This window comes from Prorops nasuta, unplaced genomic scaffold (assembly GCF_024137725.1).
Source record: "Prorops nasuta isolate Cenicafe-Biocafe unplaced genomic scaffold, Cenicafe_Pnas_1.2 PNAS00007, whole genome shotgun sequence".
Classification (NCBI taxonomy): Eukaryota; Metazoa; Arthropoda; class Insecta; order Hymenoptera; family Bethylidae; genus Prorops; species Prorops nasuta.
In genome coordinates, this window is record NW_027116804.1 from 5,978,329 (window position 1) to 5,999,578 (window position 21,250).

Consider the following 21,250-nt stretch of genomic DNA (forward strand, 5'->3'; position numbering starts at 1 on the left):
CGAGTCGTCCGGATGGGTCTTTTAAATTGTGTAACCATCGGAGACTGCTGTGGTCGGTAATAACAGTGAAACGGTAGCCTTCAAGATAGCATCTAAACTTCTTGATGGACCATACCACTGCCAAGCATTCTTGCTCGGTTACGGTATATTTTCTTTCAGGTTCGGTAAGCGCTCTACTTGCGTAGGCAATTACCCTTTCCTGACCTTCGATAACTTGTGTCAAAACAGCTCCTAAGCCAACGTTGCTGGCGTCGGTTTGTAATGAAAACGGTATGGAAAAATCTGGGCATGCGAGCGTTGGTGCGCTCGTTAAACATCCTTTCAGTGCGTCAATTGCTGACTGCTGATTGGTTGTCCATTCCCACGCTTGATTTTTCTTCGTTAGCTTTGTTAATGGCTCAGCAATAGTCGCAAATTCGGGTATGAATCTCCTGTACCAGGAAGCCATACCCAAGAATCTACGAATTTGCTTGAGATTTTTCGGTATCGGGAAGGCAATCACAGCTTCAGTTTTAGCTGGATCTACCCGAAGTCCTTGGCTGTCGACAATAAACCCGAGATATTTCACTTCTGTTCTACAGAAATGGCTTTTCTCTTTGTTTATTGTTAAGTTTGCTTGCCTTAACTTCTCGATAACTCTCTCTAACCACAATAAGTGCTCATCGAATGTTTTGGTGACAATTATAATGTCATCCAAATAGACGAACACATGAGGATAGAATTCGGGACCAAGTAATTTGTCCAGAGCACGCTGGAAAATTGCGGGAGCGTTAGTTAATCCATACGGCATACGTTTGAATTGAAACAAACCTCTGCCTGGAACGATGAAAGCCGTGATACCACGAGATTTTTCCGCTAACGGTACTTGCCAATACGCTTGACTTAAATCGAGCGTCGTTAGATAATTGGCTTGTCGTAACTCATCAAGAATACCCGCCATATTTGGTAATGGGTAGGCATCTTTTTTCGTTACTGCGTTAACACGCCGTAGGTCTACGCAAAACCGAAGTTTGCCATTGGCTTTCTTTGCCATGACCACCGGGCTTGCCCAATCGCTTTGCGATGGTTCGATGATGCCATTGGTTAGCATTTCATCAACCTCTTGCCACATAGCTTGGCGGATTTTCTCCGTGCATCTATGAGCTCGCTGTCTGATTGGCTCGTGATCTTGCACGTCAATTATGACTGCCGGTAATTTGGAGATTCCCGGTTTTCCAGAAATGGGGGGTAGTTTGATTTCTAGAAAATCGTGTAACCTCTGAGCGTTATCTGTATCGGGAACTGTTAAGCCGTTACATATGACTACACAATTTAGTCTTTCGGCATTCGAGAACATAAATTTATTCTGTGGTTTTTCCTTATACGCCCACTCTCCTGCTGAGAAGTCGACAATCACGCAAGCGTGACTAAGGAAATCCAGTCCCAGAATAAAATTGCTAGACAAGGATGGCATCCATAGTGTGTCCACTATAGTTGTCTTCCCCTCCAACAGGATCGGTATCTTAGCGGATTCATTAACTTTGCAAACGCAATTGTTTCCGACGGTAACTTTCAAGGTTTCTATTTTTCTGGACTTTATACCCATTGATTTAAATAAATCTATGGCTTTTTGTCCTGCGAACGTGCGTGATGCACCAGAATCCACTAATGCACGCAGTTCGTTCCCTTGAATGGTGACTGTCGTGTAAAATGCTAATTTCTCAGCATTATTACCACATGTGGTAATTATTACATCGGCTAAATCACCAGTCGATAACTTGTCCTCGATCGATAAATCTTCGAAGATTTCGGTGTTGACAACCAGAGCGTCTGGACGCTCCGCATTGTTTTTATTTACATTCTCTAACCTGGGCATTTCCGATGGGTTTGAGAACGTGCGATAACTGTAATCATGCTCGATATTCGAACATCCTTGTTCCGAAATTGGATTTTCGTGATTACTCGGTATCTTTTCGTCTTGCTCCATTTGCGAGATTTGCGATATCTTTTCATCCGACGCCTGGAGCTGCGTAGAATTCTGGGTAGAATTTACGAGCTCCTCTTGCCGTTTTTTGACGAACAGTTAGGACATTCCGCAAGGGAAACGTCTTTTTGCCCGCATCGATAGCAGAACATCTTTCTGGCCTCTTTACACATACTCCAACCGTGTCCCGATTTACCGCAATTAAAGCAGGTCATATTCGAGCCAGGTTGTTTCTGTTTAGAGCCGCGCTGACCTTGATGTTTATTAGTAGCTTTCTCCTTCGGTTTCGATTTGGAATTATTATTCCTTCCTCGATTACCGGATGATTTGAAAGCTTGTAGATGCTCTTCGGTATCTTTTGAATCTTCTGGTGTAGATTCATCGGTATCTGAGTCGGAACTTTCGTCCACTTCAAGAGCACGCACTGCGTGTCTCCTAGACTCCCGTAGTTTTCCACGATTGCCTTTATATGCCAGTTCGGGAACTAAAGTTTCCTCTGGCATAGCAGGTGGGCGATATCCTAATGACGGCCGATATGCGGCTTCGAAATTGAGCGCTAAACGCTCAAATTCTCGATACGTCATCGCAGTATGTATAGCGATACCTCGTCTATACGCCGGTAGCATGTTCTTGTGCGCGATAGCAATTCGGCTCCAATCCGATCTATCTCTGCCTATTTTGCGAATATACGATTGTATAATTTGCAAATAGGCTCGCACAGGCTCGTTAACTCCCTGAGTTCTTGTAAGAAGCTCAGTTTCCAACTCCTCTTCCCAGGTTTGTGATCTGAAATACGACCGTAAACCGGACTTAATTTCAGACCAGGTTGAGAATTTGTTATCCTCAAACCACATCCTCGCCACACCCGTTAAGATGTGGGGAAAGACGTCAACCAGGTCGGAATCTCTAATCCTAAGCAGATTCAAAACGGCGTCGGTCCTGGCAATGAAGCTCTCAACCGTTTCCGTTGAATCGCCCGCAAAGGTTAGATTCGATTTCTGGAGTGACTCGAGAACTCGCCAACGGGGCATGGTGTCTTCCCCTCGGCCGATATCTTTTCCGGGTGTCTTGCGAGTGGCCTTCGTTACGTAGGCTCCTCGATACACCGCAGCGGTACTTAATCCCGAAGCTTCGTCAGAAGCTAGTTGGGATTCGATATCTTCGCCTGGCCTGGTCAGTGTCAGCAAAGGCTGGCCCTGATTGGCCGGTCCCGGTTGGTTCGTCGCGTTTTTAGGCGGACGGCCTCTGGGACGCTTAGCGGGAACAGCCTGCGCTGTTCCTCCGATAACTTTTCCTTGAGCTAATTGCTCGAAGGATCTCGATATTTGCGAGATGAGATCTTGGAAAGAATTTTCCAATTTCTCCATTCTCGCATCGAGATTCGATACCTTGCTTGCCAGGTCACCCTGGACAGCATCGTTATCTGTCGGGTCATCGAAATCCTCCGATGTATTTCCCGACCCGGTACTCCCTCTCCTCTCCGCATTCTCTGCCATCGCACTTACTTAAGGCTCGTTCGGTGTTAAGGCGTCTATGAATGTCGGAGGTTATCGCTGGAGTGAGCCAGGTCTGTTCCGCTGGCTCCGATAACCCGCTCACGGTAGGTTACCCCCACCCGTGGCTTGGGTGCGCGCGCAATAGTCGTGGAAGGTGGCGCCACCACTTGTCCTATTCGCTAATTACCCAATTTGTGCTTGATCTATGATCTAGCCATCGATAATCAATTATCTGCGGTCTAGTTCGAACAATCACCGCTAGATGGCAGTGCTTGTATCGATTCAACCATCGATAATCAATAGCCAATGTTCTAGTTCACTCGATCACCGCAAGATGTCAGCACTTGTATCGATTATCGATCAGTGGCTCTCTTGGTGACCGCTAGATGGCAGCACCGTTAACTTTTTGGCAGAGAGTCTGTTTACAGCCTCAATCTGCCCATTGTGTTCCTTGCGAGAACTGTTTTGTTTATTTATTTGGGAAGGAAGGAAAATAAGGAAAGGAGTTTTGGATGGGTAGGAAAATCACAAGGATTTGCAGTATCATAAGCGATATCATAAACGGTAATTAATGCGGTATCTTGAACGATAGCTTAAGGAGGAGCTTCTTTAAGGTTCCACGAGCTGTGAAACCCTATCGAGGCTTACCTCCTTTTTCGCCGCCTTCTTCTTTGAAGGCTTGGATGGCCCCGCTTTCGGCTGTGAAGCCTTCCGCGATGCCACCTTCGCCTTCTCCGAAGGCCGTGGTTTAGGCCTGGACGCCTTCCGCATTTGCTTCAGGACGTCCCACGGTACGTTCGTACCGGCCTTCGCCACGTACGGTCCGCGTGTCTGCCACGTCGGACTGCAGGCGATGCAGGTCCGCAAGGTTTTACCCTTGCGACCACACCCCTTGCAGAAATCCTCCACAACGGGTGTGGGACACTGGCTGAACCGGTGTCCCCTGCCTTTGCAGTTCCAGCAAAACCAATTGCTGGGACCGCCGATACCGCTGGCCGCCGACTGTTTGGGCCTCACGCTGGAATCCAGCTTCGGCCTTTTTGCCGGCGGGACCTCTGCCTCCTTCGGCGGCAGGGGTTTCTTAGCCTTTGCGGCCTTGCCTGACACCACACTCGCGTATGATGCAGGTTTCGGCTGCGGCTTCGAAACCTCTGTCTCCGGACGAGGTCGCTTCCCCTTGCCACGTACCTTGCGGGGCGGAGCTTGGGGGGGCTTCCTCGTCGCAGGACGCGAGGCCCCCTCGACCGCTTTCACCACACGGTGAAAGAGGTCAAGGTCCGTCAGGAAGAACGCCACCAGGTCCTTCTCCGCGTAGGACGCGGAAGGGCCCGGAGGCGATCCTCCTGTGGAGGAATGAGCAGCTGTGCTCATCCCACGGAATCGCTGGGCGAGCTCAGACACCTTTTCAGGTGATCTGGGACTCTCCCTGCGCAATTCCGGGGAGGAGAGCAGCCGTTCCTCCTCCATGGCGAGATCGAGCGAGCCTATGCTCGCTCCGGTATCCTCTGATGGTAGACCGAAGTCTACCACCAGGAGCTCGAGGGGATCAAGGTCCCCCTCGAAATCTGGAATCGGTGACCCAGAAGGGGACACCGATTCCACGGTAAGTGGCCTTACCACGGAAAGTGGTAAGGTCACTTGGACCCGCGGAGCAGGAGGGAGCGGCTCGGCCGCAGGAAGCAGCGGAGCTGCTGGAGGCAGCGAAGCTGCGGGGAGCAGCTGGGCTGCGGAGGGCAGCTGGGCTGCAGGAGGCAGCGAAGCTGCGGGAGCGACGGCTTCGCCGTCGGCGAAGGTGTGGGGGGCTTGTGAGGCCATGGTGAGTCGGAAGAGGTCTGGTCTGGTCCAAGGAAGGATTAGATATGAGCTCCTGCCGGCTCACTCACCGCTCGCTAGGCGGTAACCGATGTTGCCGAATTTCTAATTAACTGGATTAATCCGGTTAATTCAATTGACATCATCGCGGTAACTAGGCTGATAGTTCAGCCGGTGCGCGAGTAACGACGACTGTTGTCAGCCGGCTCGGCCTTGGCTAGCGCTTAGCTTTGTTTACAAACAAGCGCTCGGCAGAATCCTGCCTGTACTAAGAGCCTTTACGAGAGCATTTCGATTTAACACGGACGAATATAATATTAAATTATATTATCGTCCGTGATTCTCCTTTAATATGATTTTCGATAGCTTACACTGATTGCTCGAGTTCCATGGGGCCGCATGAACCCGATTGAGCAATTTACTACTCATGAGTAAATCCTCTTGACAATCATGTGCTTCATGTTTTTCAGTCTTTTACTGACGATATTTATGCTCGGACACATGGCTTATTTAGATTATCAAAATCTTCAATAATTTAATTTACATAAAACCACGTTGGGCGCCATTTGTAATTGGATTCTTCTACCACGATGGGCTGATCGTGATAGCTATCTTCCTATTACCTTCGGCCGTCCTTACATTCGGTACTTTCAGGGCGCCAGTTGGTCGTGTGGGTGACCAACAACCCATCGTTAACATAGGGGTCTTACCCCGCCATTCCAATCGTATGCATTTCCCAATGGGCTGATTGGTAGTGCATCGAGGACGGTACGGAAGCCTGGTTTGCTCAGTGTGCTAGGTCGTGGAGAGAGGGGAGGGTTCCTTACAGGTAGCCCGAGCCTCGCGACAATAGACACACTCTCCCACCCACCCACTCATACATATGAGGGGAGGTGAGGAGACGAGAACATTATCGTGATCTTTTCCCATAAGGGACTGTCAGGGTGGTGCATCCCCGCAATGCCCAAGTCCGCGGTGCCATGCGCGTAGCCATGGACTTAGCGGCGGCACCCGGCATGCAGCAGAAACCTACCATACCTGCACAGGCCCCTTATGCATCGATAGCATACAGTGTGTTCGTTGCGTAGAGAGCAAGCTCACCTCACGCACACGGACACATTCATCGGTGAGCCGGTGTGGTGTACGTCCGCCTTGCGCGACGTCCCAGGCCCGACTCACTCTCTTATTTCCCCCTCCTCAGGGGACTAGAGAATTCGCCTTTCGCAGGAGTCCCTGTGCCCACTTCTCCTCGTCTCAAGCCACCAAGTTACTTGGCACAGCCCTGCCTTGCTCGCTTGGTCGGCTTGGACTTTTAAGTGGAGCGCCGGTCTTTTCATCCGGTCTTCTGACGGTCCACAGGGATGTTCCTAGACGGTACTTCCTGTCCACTCGGAAACCTATGCCCCGAGTCGGTAATGTAGGGTTTGAAATAACCACTACTAATCGTTAGCGTTTCTTTAATTTCTTTATTAAATCCGGTATCTTGATACGTAACGAGAGAACCTCGTTATAACATTTATTTGTGTTTTCGTTTATTTAAATCAAATAATTTTGATTCAAATGAAACAATTCTTCAAGTGAAATGAAGAAAATTGTCTAGGTTAAATATGTGATATAATTGAAATAAAGAAATATTTGAACTTCATTATTTCAAAAAAATAATAAATTGAATTTAAATTTTCCTTCATTTGTTGAAATAAACTTATTTAGTTAGTAGGATATAGTCACGACAACAAAATTTTATATTCATAAAATATTTATTTATTTGGTTAAAACAAGAAAATTATTTGCTTTACGAAGACAAATAAATATTATAACCAGAAAAATCTATTCGTTTTTTTCTAAGTGTTATATCATTGTATGAAATAAATATGTTTTCTCTTTGATTAAATATTTGATAACAGGTAAAAGTAATTTTTGCGTTAATTTCAAATTAATATTCATTTAATAGAATAAAAAAATTTGTTTTCTGAAAACCAGTTTTGTTGAAACTAGTAAATAATATATTTATTACATATAAACATATATTTACTTCGATTAATGAAACTAAATACTCCAATGAAATAATTGAAAAACGTTGTCATAAATTTCTGAATTCAATAACTTATTTCTTTTAAACGAACCATTTTACTTCTTGCATCAAACAAACAATTGTAGATATTTAATATTTTTTGTTTCACATCAACTGAACTTTGTATTCAATGCAAAACGACAGTTATGCTGAATCAAAAACATCGACATTTTGATTTAAAACGGATTGTATTTGTTTCAAATTAATATATGTTTAATTCAAATATATAAATACATTTCTTTTTTACGCGAGAGGTAAAAGTAATTATTCGTGTGATTATAAATTAATATTCGTTTAGTACAAGTTAAAAAAATTATTTGAAATATTTAATACAATATTTTGTATTAATGAGAGAATCGTTTAATTTAAGAGCACCGTTGATTATATTGAAGAACGTTGTTGCTAACTTAAAAATTAGAAAGCGATTTAAAACAGATTTCGGTTTAAGCAAATATTAGTGCTCATCGAACGAATATAAGTTTGTATGCAGTTAATATAATATTTTAAAGCAGGTATTTCTTTCATTTGAATTAAACATATATTAATATGAAACAAATACAATCCGTTTTAAATCAATATATCGATGTTTTCGATTCAGTATAACTGTCGTTTTGCATTGAATACGAAGTTCAATTGATGTGAAACAAAAAATATTAAATCTCTACAAGTGTTTGTTTGATGCAAGAAGCAAAATGGTTCGTTTAAAAGAAATAAGTTATTGAATTCAGAAATTTATGACAACGATTTTCGGTTATTTCATTGGAGTATTTAGTTTCATTAATGGAAATAAATATATGTTTATATGTAATAAATATATTATTTACTAATTTCAACAAACCTGGTTTTCAGAAAAATAATTTTTTTATTCTATTAAATGAATATTAATTTGAAATTAACGCAAAAATTACTTTTACCTGTTATCAAATATTTAATCAAAGCGAAAACATATTCACTTTATTCAATGACACAATGCTTTGAAAGAAACAAATATTCATTTATCTGGTTCGAATATTTATTATTTATATGGTTTCGTAATACAAATAATTGTCTGGTTTCATCCAAACAAATAAATATTTATATGAATATAATATTTTTTTGTCGTGAAAATTACCTTCCAAATAAATCGATTTATTTCAATCTAATGAAGGAAGATCTCATTTCAATTAATTATTTCTTTGAATTAATTAAATCCAAATATTTCAGTAGAGGAGCTATGCGGTTCCGATGACAGGGAGTGGGGGAAGCTGTTTTGTGGTGTGGAAGGGGGATGGGTGGGGATAAGACTCTCTTAGTATGGTAGTGGTGGGGATGAGGAAGGAAAGGGTCTTATAGTGGGATCGAGTTTGGTTAGGGAGGGTGGGGGTATTTTTCACCTTTGTCACAGTTGGAAGGTCTTATAGTGGGACCGAGTTTGGTTAGGTAGGGGGTATTTTTCACCCTATGTCACAGTTGGAGATCTTATAGTGGGACCGGGTTTGGTTAGGGAGGGGGTATTTTTCACGCTATGGTACCGTTGGTTAGTTATCCTACGGGGACCTAAGTTATCCTACGGGGCCCTAGTTGAGGGAAGGTTTTTTCACCCTTCGAAGTCGATGGTTAGTTACCTTACGTAGCCTAACTATTTCCGACTCTGCTACACAGATAAACTAGGTTGAGTTAATTGCTAGTTCCAGTAGTCACCGCTAGGTGACTGCCTTCCTTAATCTTCTTTCGCGCTAATGGTATTTTAATATTACGTAATTACACACACGGGTGAACTAGTTCAATTTAATTGATAGTACCAGTAATTGCCGCTAGGTGGCTACCGCAATCCCCCCTTTTCTCGTTAGTTAAATTGTAGATAGCTATTGTGATAAGTTGCTGATATCGTGCAAGGAATTAACTTTCCATCGAGCATGGAATTATAACTTTGCATGGCTTTAACTAAACCTATGCAGCGGATTACAAAATATCCTTTAAATAAAAAGGGTACAATTTTAATAGTCTCCCCTATTGGGGAGAATAACAATTTTACATCAATTTCAGAAATATTAACATTTTTGCTAGGACAACTTATTAAGTCCTAGCTGTTACTAAACCTATGTATCTTATAAAAGAGATTGCAGTTTCAAGATTTTCTTAGTTCAACGTGCTACTTCACTATGTCGATAAATAAATTCGGATCTGGTTTCAATACCGGTAAAGTGAGAAATTATTCACACAAAATTGACAATCATACGTTAAAGTTAGATAAAAAAAGGAATGCATTTAATGCCAAGAAGAAAATAATTTCAAACTTAGAATGTGATGTTACTGATGAGACAAGTGCTGTGAATATGGCTGCTCTGTTACGTAATTCGATGACTGTACGTGATAGCTTAATGAGGGAATTGTTTGAATACAGTGAAAAGCTAACTCACTATTACCTAAAAGGTAACCGCCTTGAGGAAAAAGTTACAACTCTGCTGAAAAAAACTGATGAAATTGATGAAATTGATGAAAAAATTAATGATATTAGTGAAAGAAGTAATCAATTGAATGATAAAGTCAATTATATTGAAAATAAATTGGATCGAAAAGTTGAGGCATTACGGAAAGATATGTATGGTAGATTGAAAATTGTTGCAAATTATATCTCTAATGAGCATCAAAAAGAGGAAATCACGACTGCCAATGAGAAGAAAAGAGAAAATGATTGGAATTATGCTCTAAAGAAACTTATATTACCGCCAGTGATTGATGAGCTAGTGTAAACATAATACGTAGTGGAATAGTCATGGGAGTGAGGAGAAGAAAGAATTGGTAGAAGAGTTACATGACAGACGGAATTTATTTATATATATAAAATGAAATGTTTTTACAATTAAACTTATAATTAAACAAATATACATAAAATTTATATAAATGATAAAAACTTATAATTGATCTGATATACAAATATATAAAAAATGAAGGAAATATACATCAATTTATACAAATATATAAAATTAAATGTTTTACAATTAAACTAATAATTAAACTTATATCAATATATATATATATATTTTATTCAATCATCTGAAACAGAGAAATCCAGTTAATATTTTACAAATTGTAAGTTTAACATTTGATACTCACATCTATTTGTAGATGTACCCATCGTGCGAAAACGTTTACCTCTTGATATACACAATGTATAGGCTTTCTTGTATGATTGGTGAACATTTTTACGTGTAGTTTACACGGGGTGTTGCAAGGTTTTATAGTGGCTATCAAATTATCAAATTTAGGACAACCAAACCTTTCCAAATTTATATTTGGGATATCCAAGTAATTCAGAACATCCCGTTCTACATGCCCCCCTTTATAAGCTACTAGGGGGTATTCACAATCCAATTTTATGCTATTCACAAATTTGTAAATATCTTCTTGAATCTAATGTTCATATCCTGTGTTGCAATATTTTATCCCGTGAATATTTTTGAAGACAAAATTTACGCTTTTTTGGTCCTTAATCGATAAACTTTTATACGGCTCATGAACACGAAATGCACCGTAATTCGTATTTCCCGTAGTTAAGTTTTTGATTGCCACTTCTTTATGCACAAACTTTCTGTTTATCATAAACCCGTCAAAATCGATGATATGTGTAATATGAAACAGTGAAGACATTTTTAAAATGGAATGTTATTTGTCGTACGAATCAAACGTTGAAGCAATACTGATGCCTGTCCTACGATTTCTTCGAGCTTTTAAGCACTGTTAGGGAGGTGTCAACAATTTTTTTAATCTACGGTAGGAAGATGCCTATACTACTCTTAGAAAAACGGAAACGTCATTGGCTTTAAGAGAGAATATTTTCTGCCCTATGCTACATGTAGTGGGCGGTAATTTTAAGATGCTTTAAGGGTTGACAAAACTTTTGTCCTACGGTGGGGAAATGACTGACCTGCCACTCTTGGAAGAACGGAAACGTCATTGGTCCTCAAGAAAATATTTATGACCTATGCTACGTATAGTGGGAGATAGTTTTGACCTATGGTGAGGATAGTAGGAGGGATGAAGAACAATTAGCTTGAAGAGAGGGAGAAATTTTTATGAAACATTCATATTTAAATAGAATTTTTTTAGTATAAAAAACGTAGGCATATTGGCACCATCGTTCGTTGATTTTCAAGGATTCCGTTTGACGGATAAGTCATTTATAATCAAAGAATTTGCTTTTATACAAGAACAAAAAGTGTTCCATATTTTATTTTCACCGCCCTATTCATATTCGTGGCTAAGTGAAGAGGAGCGAAAGCGGACAGAGTAAGTATATGAAAAAGAAAAAATATATATTATTTTTGTTTAATATAATGTTTCTTCCTAAATTATCACTGCTTAAATTGGGCGGATGGCTACTCACCCTACTATAAAATAAAGATATTATAAGGAAGTATATTTATGATGATGAGGATGAGATTTTTGTGAAAGGAATTGAAAATACAAATTGGTTAAGAGATATTTGTAATTTAGAAATAACTAATGTAGATAATTTTATGTGGGGGGATTTTGATTTAGAAGATAGCTTGCATAATTCACATCTTCCAGCATGTTTGAATCATGAAGGTGTATGTGCCTTAAAAAATGTCTATTATATGAAATATATGTATGAGCAAAAATCTGGAATATATGTATAACTGAAAAACGCTTGCATCTATTTTCTAACATGTCGTTACCTGTCCTCAATGTTCTCTTACCCACTGAAGTGTTTCAGAGATCCTTTATCTAAAGAGAGCTCAGTTTCCCACCCACTTTTCCTCAGTTCCTGATTAGTCCTCTCGAAGAAAAGAACAAAAGATGTCTCTACGAAATAGAGTTTTGAAAACGCAAGAAGAATATCGCGAGTGGGTACGCGAGTGTCGTGAATATATTCATAAACTCAGAATCTCTAATCGCAACTCACCTATAGGCACGCTGCAGAAAAATTTTGCAGAAATTGCACAAATACAGAGTCTTCTACTTAGAGCAGCTAAGGATAAGAGTTATTGTTTGAATCATGCTCTCCAGAATCCTGATTTAGGAAATCAGCATAATTATCATGAGTGGGTACGCAAGTGTCGTGATTATATTCGAAGTTTAAGAAATGCTAATAGATCTGCAGCTCCCGATACAGTACACAAAAATCTGACTGAAATAACAACTATCCAGCGTCTACTTCTGTATGCGGCAAAAAATAAGAAATCAATTGGAGTCAGAAAGCTTATTTGGAAAGATCTCGAGTCTTCATTTAAATCTCGAATATGTAGCGGAATGGTTGTAAATTATAATTATATAGAACCACGTGATTTTCTAACAGGTGCAAAAGACTTAGTACAGACCTACACAGAAAAAGTGTTTAATAACGTGAACGCAGTTAAGATAAATTGCATCTTTAACGGACAATTTATTTGTAAAGAGATAAGTGATATTAAACATATCTCAACCCGCAATGCAATTTTATACAAAACTGATAGTTTTAGTGAATGGTACAATACAAATATAATAGACAAAATTCTAAAAGAATTGAGTGAGTTTCAAGAGCGTGATAGTGGATGGGCGTTGGAAAAAATTCTGAATTTAATTATAAATATAAATTATTATAACCCGCTGCATATAGGTTGTGCCATCGAGCTTCCAGAATCTGTTAAGAATAAACAGGCTGTGATAAACATACACAGTGATGATAATACATGTTTTGCATGGGCTGTAACGGCTGCACTCTATCCGGCAAAACCGAGTACTCATCCACAACGAAAATCTTCATATCCTCATTTTACAACTGTTTTCGATGTTAGAAGTATAACGTTTCCGACTACATTAAAACAGATTCCGAAATTTGAGAAAGATAATGATGTCTCTATTAATATTTTTACTATGGTGGAAAAGACTGAGACGAATGAGAATACAATCATAGCACCTCTACAATTATCAAAATGCAAGAGGACCAGACACGCTAATCTTCTTCTTTTTCTCGAGCATCAAGGAGTAGCAGCACATTTTATATGCATCAGGAACCTTTCCAGACTGCTAAATGGACAGCTTACTAGAGGAAAACGCTCTCATCTTATTTGTGATCGGTATGTTTTACTATATATATATATATATATAATTACTGCTTCTATATTCTAATATTACTTTTTCCCTCCTATAGTTGCTTACACTATTTCCACAATGATGAGAAACTAAAATCGCATGAACGTGATTGTGCGCAACTCAATAAAAACATCAGAATTGTGCTACCTGACAAGGACCGTTGGGTTTCCTTCAATAACATGAAGAACATTGAGAGGGTGCCATTTGTCATATACGCTGACATTGAATGCTTGCTTGAAAAAGTTGAGTAAACGGATGATAATATTGGTATTTATCAAAAACACATACCTTTTAGTATAGGTTATTATTTTAAAAGCGTTCGTGATTCATCGCTCTCAACTTACAAATCATATCGTGGACTCGAGTGTATAGAATGGTTTGTGCGAGAACTCGATAAAATTGCTAGCATAGCGAGCGAAAAACTAAAGACTGTAGTGCCTATGAGAACGCTAAGTATTAATGAAAATTCAAGGCATTATACTGAGCCCAACTGCCATATATGTAAAAAGCCGTTTCTTCCAGATCAAATACGTGTTCGCGATCATGATCATTTAACTGGTAAATATAGGGGACCTGCTCATAATAATTGTAATTTAAACTTTAACGATTCACATGTAATACCTGTAATTTTTCATAATTTATCAGGTTATGATGCACATTTTATTTTCGGTACAATCGCTAACTTGTATGAAGGTTCAGTACACTTGTTACCTGTACATAAGGAGAAGTATATTTCATTCACTAAATTCATCCGTAAATATAATATACAACTAAGGTTTATCGATTCTTTCACATTTATGGCATCTAGTTTAGACAAATTGAGTTCATATTTAACGAGATCACAATTAAAAATTTTAGAGTCAGAATTCTCATATTTAAACATAGAACAATTTAACCTTCTGACAAGGAAAGGTATTTTTCCTTACGATTACATAGATAGTCTGAACCGTCTGGAAGAAACTGCTTTACCTCCACGCGAGATATTCTATAATAGATTATCCGATAGTGATATTAGTGAGGGTGCGTATAATCACGCTAAGGAGGTATGGACCAAATTTCAAATACGAACACTTGGGGAGTATAGCGATCTCTATTTGAAAACTGATGTACTATTGTTGGCTGACGTTTTCGAAAATTTTCGTGATAGCTGCATGCAAACTTATAATTTGGATCCTGCTCATTATTATACACTCCCAGGCTTCACTTGGGATGCAATGCTCAAACATACAGGAATAAGATTAGAACTTTTTACTGACGTAGAAATTCTGCTTTTCGTAGAACGGGGCATACGTGGTGGTTTAAGCCAATGCTCGCACCGCTATGAAAAGGCTAACAATCGGTACATGCAAAACTACAATCCCGAGGAACCTTCTAAGTATTTAATGTACTACGATGTAAATAATTTGTATGGGTGGGCAATGTCTCAACCGCTACCTACTCACGGATTTCGCTGGATTGAAAATGTTAATAATTTGGATATCTCTAATATACCGATAGATTCACCCGAGAGTTATATTTTAGAGGTTGACTTAGAGTATCCAAGCGTGCTTCACGATAAACATTCCGACCTTCCATTTTGTCCCGTACGTGATGCACCACCGGGTACACGTCAGAAGAAGCTACTTGCAACTTTAGAAAATAAGGAGCGCTATGTTATACACTATCGTGCTTTACAGCAATGTATGCGTAATGGTGTTGTCTTAAAACACATTCATCGCGTTTTAGGATTTCAGCAGTCCACCTGGTTACGTAAATATATCGATCTGAACATTGGTTTGCGTGCAGCATCTAAAAATGAGTTTGAGAAAAATCTTTTCAAATTAATGAACAATGCGGTGTTCGGTAAGACTATGGAGAATGTTAGAAATAGAGTTGATGTGAGACTCGTGAGTAGGTAGGAGGGAAGATATGGTGCTGAAGCAATGATTGCTAAGCCTAATTTTCACAGTCGCACTATATTCAGTGAGAATTTGGTCACGATTGAATTAACAAAATTAGCAGCTAAATTCGATAAGCCTATATACGTAGGTATGAGCATTCTTGATATTTCGAAAACATGTTTGTATGATTTTCATTATGATTATATGCTTCCTACGTTCGGTAGCAAATGTAAAGCGTTATATACCGATACGGATAGTCTAATATACAGCATTGAGTGTGATGATATTTACACTATTATGAGGGAGAATCTTGCTAGATTCGATACAAGCGATTATTCTCCCAACAATCAGTACAATTTACCTCTAGTAAATAAAAAAGTCCCTGGGCTGATGAAAGATGAGAATAATGGGCAGATAATGACAGAGTTTATTGGACTGAGATCAAAAATGTACACATTTAAAGTACAAAATAAAATTATCAAAAAAGCTAAAGGTATTAAGACTTACGTTGTTGCTAGAAACATAACCTTCGAGGACTATAAGGACTGTTTAACTAATTTTACTGTACAAGTCCGCAATCAAAATTTAATTCGCTCAAAATTGCTTAATGTTTATTCGATTACGCAACGGAAAGTAGCTCTCAGCCCATACGATGATAAGCGTTATATCGTGCACGGAACTGTATCGACTCTACCATGGGGTCATTATAGAATAAATTAATTATATTTAAATTGAATAATTTTATTAATAAATATTGTTTTTACAAAATATTATCTTTATTTATCCATGAATTATGTTTATTATCGAATCCTAACCACTTCACAAAGACCTTATCACCCTTCTTACGTAATACCTTCTCCACTAGATATACATTAGGATTAGCAGTTTTTAAAAGTTCATATTCGTAGAATCCTCCGTATATATCAGTACCACTAGAGTCTCTAAGTAAATATGTAACAGGATTTGTTTTCTGCACTTTTATAATTTCAAATATTTCAGTTGTCCAATTTGGTGTGTATCCCTTTGCGAATACATTCTTGTATTTACTGATTCGTACAAAATCACCTACTTTGAACTTGGCACGACCAACAATCTTTATATTATTGTATACTGTAGTCAGGAGCATATTAGCATGATCTGGCGTCACATCAACTGGTCGCATTCCTATAGTACGATGTTTTCTTGCGTTGTAGTCTTCAACTAGTCGCTGCAGTATGCCTCGCCACTTATAATTTCCATTCAACGTAAATCGTTTCCACATTTCAGTCTTCAGCGTGCGATTCCAGCGCTCAACTATCGTAGCTTTCAATACGCTGTATGTTGAGTAATGATTTATTCTACGTTTTTTTATAAGCGATTTGAAATCACTATTATAAAACTCCTTGCCATCATCTGTCTGCAAATTTTTGGGACATCTCCCACTTTTCAGAATCTTCGTAAATGCGTCTGTCACTTCCTTGCCAGTTTTGGTTTTTAGTGCTACTGCCCATCCAAATTTCGACAATGCATCAATAACTGTGAGAATATAGTGGTAACCTCCGTCAGTATAATTCTTCATATCAACCAGATCTGCTTGCCAGAGGTCATCGAAGCCTCGTATTATAACTCTTCTACGTTGAAAATTCCGTCTTGCAGGTACATGCAGTTCTTCGACCAATTTTTTCTTTTCTTCACTATCCATAACTCTTCAGGTATGTGTTGGGTTTACAGGGGTACAACGAGCATTGATGGTAGTAAAAGTTTCTTTTTCCTAATAAAACTCTTTGTGGAATTATTTCAAGAAGAATTCTCCTTAGCATGATTCTCACCATGAAAAATAGCACTTTTTTTTTTTTTTTTTTTTTTTTAATTCCGCATTATCTTCATTATATGTTTCTTTGATTCAGCATCCTCTTTAGTCTGATTCTGCATGAAAATTGATACATATTTCTTTAAATCTGCATTATCTTCAGCATGTTTCTGCATGAAATTACTCAATTTCACTTGAAAATCATTCAGCCTTAACTCGGTTTCATCCAGTCTTAACGCAATACTTCGTAAAATATCACTGTTTTCTTGCATTTCATTTTTAAGGTTCTCACGTACAGCATTCATATTATCCAGCAGAACACGCATATTCACAGCACATTTCTCATCAGTAGCATCAAATCCTAAATTTGAAATAATATTCCCCTTAGCATTAAATGCATTCATACGTTTATCAAATTTTAATGTTTCATCTTCAGTTTTGCGGAAATATTTTCTCACATTACTGGCAGTGGAAATACCTCCAAATTTATTTATCGACATTCTGAAGTAACACAATCAACTGGGAAATTATGGAAAGTGCAATCTCTTTTATAGGATAATACGTTCTTCATGAAGCTCCTCAATTATTGATTGTATCTCATTATGATGATTCGTATGTCCTGCAGCAGATGATGCAATCAAAAGTCTCAAACGTTCAACTAATTCGTTCGGATCATTCCAATGTACATAGTTCACTGGTTTATCATTAACACACATATAACCGCTACCTTTTACAAGATTCTTTGGAGGAAATAATGGGCTAATTATTTTCTTCCATTTATGACCCTTATTCCCACGAAGCTTTCCCTCGCTACTGTAATCTGCTCTGTGTACATTAGTTTGAGAAAGAATATTCTTATATGTTTTTAAATCATCTTCAGTATAATCATGTGGCTCTTTCATGAAGATCAATTCAAATAGACCAATAGTACCCTGATAATACTCATCATCAATAATAATAAAATCTTTACGATTTACTTTAAAAGAACATTTTCCAAGTCTCATTTTCTTAAGTCTAGCATCTCGTTCAATTCCAAAATTATCATCAATTAAATCCTTATTTTTACGCAGAAACATCTCTATATATTTACGTCCAATTGGTGCAAATTCTGACAAAGAACTATTTAAATCTAAGGATCTTTGCAATGGTGATGATGGAGTTTCTGCTTGCATTGGTGATGGTATTGCTAAATCATTAACATCCTTTTCCACTTTCACTCCCTCCTCCTCCTCTCCTCCTCGTCATCCCCAACCTCTTCCAGAGAAAGGTATAATGTTTCATTAGGTCGTGAATTTCCTTGCTCATCATCATCATCATCAGATGAAGGGGTTGGAATTTTAATTCTAGAGTTGTCTGCGAAATATTTACGTTGTGGAGTCGATGAGAAATAAGTTCTTTTACGTTCCGATGGAAAAATCAAAGAATTATCGCTTACAGTAGTCTTCTGTAGCGGTTCCTGTTTATACTCATATTTCGGGGACACGAAGGTCATCTCATTATGTTCAGTGAGCTTCTTCGATGGCTCAACAATTGGTTTAAAAGTTTCATTTAAATTGGTTTCCATCATTTCTCTTCCTGATTTGAGTGCACGATATTTTTCACGAATTACTTTACTTTTCGCGGCAATCTTCTTTAGCAGCATCTTTTCTTCCATTTTCCTGCTTTCCATGTTCAATCCACGTTCAATCCACGTTCAATCCACGTTCAATCTACGTTTCCACGTTCAATCCACGTCAAATCCACGTTCAATCCACGTTCAATCCACGTTTATACTAGGTTTATTCCATGCTCATTTGATGTGTGTGTTTTGATGGACACTTAATTCTAAACTGAACAATCTTAAGCAAACGGTATACTATTTAATCTTAGCATACTCATCGAAACCTTTCCGATATCTACCATTTTGAATTGTACTATCTTTGTCGATCACTAGAAATCCATAATCATGGTGCCAGCACTTTGAACACAATTCATTGAATTTTTCAAATGACATATCCGTGTTTACATGATCGTTATAAATCAAAAGACACGGTAGTGTCTCGACGGCAAGTACATAAAAGTAGAAAAAGTCATGCCTATACCGCCGTCGAGGCACTACTCTCTTATACAGCTAGTTGAGGCGTCCCAATTTTCAAACCGATTTTTCTCCGTGAATAATCCATTGCCATTATTTAAGTAAAGCTTTTTTTAAAATGGTTTTGAAAAAGCTTTCATTTGCGCCTAAGAACATCAAAATCCGTTTACGCAGTCCAGAGATCTCATATTCTGTTAGCTATATATATATCGAAAATAAAATTTTCCTTCATAATCTTCTCTTCCAGCCAGAATGTATGTCTCGGGCTGAAGTTGGTCGCTAAGAAAAATGACGTCATTTTCACAACGCTTCCAACATAATATACTCAACGATTAAACTATATGGTTGTGAACTGTCAATTCGGCGACTATATTGAACTGTGTAAATTGTAATGTGAGGTTATTTTTATTTAATGCAGTGAGGTTATTCATCGTGTTGCGATATTGCATCTGTTAATTTCTACAATCACAAATAATTCAATTAACAGTGACTGAAGGATTCGCGAATTAGATAAGTATAACAATATATTTTACAATACAGGATGTAGTATACTTTGTGGTACTTTGTGGTATTTCTTTTTCAGATTAAATTAAGACAGAACATTTTCATATTCATTGATGAGGATAGAGCTGACTGGATTAAATAAGATTAATATTTACAACTCTGTGCCTATGAGAAGTATACTTTCAACATTAATGTGCATCGGTCATTATCAGGAGGATATTAATTGAAATAAATTGTTAAGGTAATCATATGCTAAACTTTCAGGTATTGAAATCATTAATCAAATGCATGTTTTGCTTTTTGTTTTCTTTAATCTGATATTGATTGTAACTATCCGATGGGTTATATCATATATATACGAACAAATATTTCAGATTAAATTATGGCAATGCTTATTTTAAAGATATGAAACATTCCAAAGAATCTTCATTTACCTAAAATACAAGTTAACCAGTATTTGGATTTGAACAAATTATACGATAGTAGATTTTTACAAAAGATGCGAAGACAACCAAATATTACAGAAGTTAGGTCAACAAGCAATAAAGAAAATGGAGATGGGGCAAAATCAAATACTGGTAAGTAACTGAGATGCTTCATGTTGCTTCAAATATTTATTTTCTTTGAAGATTAAGATTGTTAAATGATGAATTTGATTTCAGGCTTACTCATAGTGTTATCATTTAGTATTTTACAGTCACTGTGGAAGTGTCTTATAGCAAATGGTAATACTTGTGCTTTGACATAAATACATTTGGTACAATAGAGTTAAAAATCCAAGGAAGAAGGTTCGCTCACATACTGACTATTGGACTTGAATCAACAACTGGGCTTTTCACTCCTGTATTCTGGTACTTGAAACAGGCAAAGATGAAAGCATGGAAAGATTGGCAAAGTAAGAATAAGCCAATATTCAGAAAAACGTCATCAATTGCTCAGCCATAATTTAAGGATGAGACTCATTGGATGAAATTCTGAAAAATTGAGTTAATAACTATTAATTGTTTTCCTCTGTTACCTATGCTAGTATTCTAGGCCAAAGGCAGTATACTGGTCATTGGTATGGATGAAAAAATGCAATGTTTATTCTCAATTGAAAGTCAGTCCAAAAATTAATGGTTTCTACTCCATTTTGTAGCACCAGAAGTCCGACCAGTTTCAACAGTGTATAGAAATTAGCGAATCGAACATCTGAGGACTCTGGCATAGGAAATGTTATAAGGATAGAACATACAGTGAATAAATTTGGGAAAATGAAAGCAGTATATCTAAAATAGAGGCTTCCATTGCATTAATTTGTGTATTTTCGAGTTTATATTGATGAAAAGAAAATACAAATGGCACTATTTTGTTTGAAAAAGAGCCCTGATTCATAGTTGATATTGGGAGTAACAGTTAAGAAAAAGAGATGAATTTCTAACCAAATCCTTAAAAGTGAAGGGCTTGTAGATGATTTTGGGTATACAATTTTGGAATTAAAAATCACATACGTGATGAAAATTATAACAAAATCATGTAGATCTGTAAATATGAAATAATTCATGATTGCAATATTTAACATATGATGGGGCATTACGGTGAATAAA